The sequence below is a fragment of the Triticum dicoccoides genome, chromosome 6B (assembly GCF_002162155.2).
Source record: "Triticum dicoccoides isolate Atlit2015 ecotype Zavitan chromosome 6B, WEW_v2.0, whole genome shotgun sequence".
NCBI classification, from domain to species: domain Eukaryota; kingdom Viridiplantae; phylum Streptophyta; class Magnoliopsida; order Poales; family Poaceae; genus Triticum; species Triticum dicoccoides.
The window spans coordinates 83,666,251-83,667,808 of record NC_041391.1 but is presented as its reverse complement, the minus strand read 5'-3'; positions in this window follow the sequence as shown (position 1 = coordinate 83,667,808).

The window sequence follows — 1,558 nt, the reverse complement described above, 5'->3', positions numbered from 1 at the left end:
ATGGCCACCATGCAACAAGAACTGCATAAAAAATTAAGGAACTCACATCAATTTTGTGCTACAGGTACCCCTGCACATCCACCCCATCCATACATCCCCCCAACTCAGCAGTAAAATGGACATTAAAAATCCTAAGAAAAGATGTTCTAATTGTTCAGGAAAAACAGGGATCCAACAAGAAGGAGTTGCCTACAGTAGTGAAGATCCTAGTAAAATGGTTGTGAGACACTTTGCTAGATTTGTCTGACACTCCTATGTGGCTTTTCGGTTAGACAAGTTCTGTCGTGTTGTAGGCAATTTTCATAATGCTTCCAGGCACTTCTGTTTCTGAAAACAAAATCAACAGTAGGATAGTTTTCTTTTGGTTTGTTTACTGTTTGGGCAATTTGTGCTTGCGGTGCAGGCAAATTTTATGAGTTGAAAACCAATTTATGCAGCTAGCTAATTTGTTTGTTGCCAAAAAAGTAGAAGGCGAAATTAAAAGCAAGTCTTCCTGTAATGTAGGCAATATGTATATAAGTTTTAGGCAACTCATTTTTTTGTTGTGACAGGAAAGCTAACAGCGAGCTACTCAGGAGGCAGAAAAATACTAGTTGCAAAGCTATTAGGGTTCTATGAAGTTTACCTAGAAGTGGCTGGCAAAGCTTCTTGCTTGCAAAGATGGAAAATACTACACCTTCTGTCCCAAAATAAGTGACTCGACTTTTGTAAAAATAAGTGACTCGACTTTTATACTAAAGCTAGTACAAAAGTCGAGTCACTTATTTTGGAACGGAGGGAGTACTAAAAAGCAAGTACTTTTGGGATGCAGGCAAAATGCATATAAGTTTGAGGCAACTATTTTTTTGCTGAGAAATAAATTCGGTAGTTCTTTGTGGTTGTGCGAAGCTTACCTAGGAGTGGCTGTTGAATCTTCTTGCTATGGCATGTACACAAAACCTCGAAAACGTTGCTTTGACATTGTTTTAGAATTTAGTGCCCCCCTGCAACAAAACAAGCAGAAAAAAGGAAACACGCCTCAGGTCCTGCACCCCCATCAGGTGCTTATGCACTCCAACCCGATCTCGGATCTCCTACACCCACAGCTAGCCCCAAAATCGATAAGTAAGGAAGAGCAAAGACTAAATGGACTCTGCATCAAACTCATTAGCTTGCTTGCCCCAAAGAAAAATGATAAAATAAAGTGCAAGTAAGGAGCAACTACTAGTAGATACAGACAATTGCCTACAAATTTCAGGCAAAAGAAATGTGGTCCTATATTCTGTGGAACATCAAGTTGGTGTCCCCCTGGGCAAATGCATTTGTGATTGGAAGCAAGTTGTGATATGATCTAAGCAATTTGCATAGTATATCCAGGTAAACTCCTATTTTTTTAAAAAAAATACGAGATTGAAAAAGGTAGCAACTCGTACTGGGTTTGTAGGCAATTTCCATAGATTCTATAGCCAACTGATTAGCTTGCTTGCTGAAGAAAAGTAAAAGTAGTAGTCAAGAGCAACTCCTACTGGTTTGTAGGCAATTTGCCTACAAGTTTCAGAGGGGGGGGGGGGATCTGAAC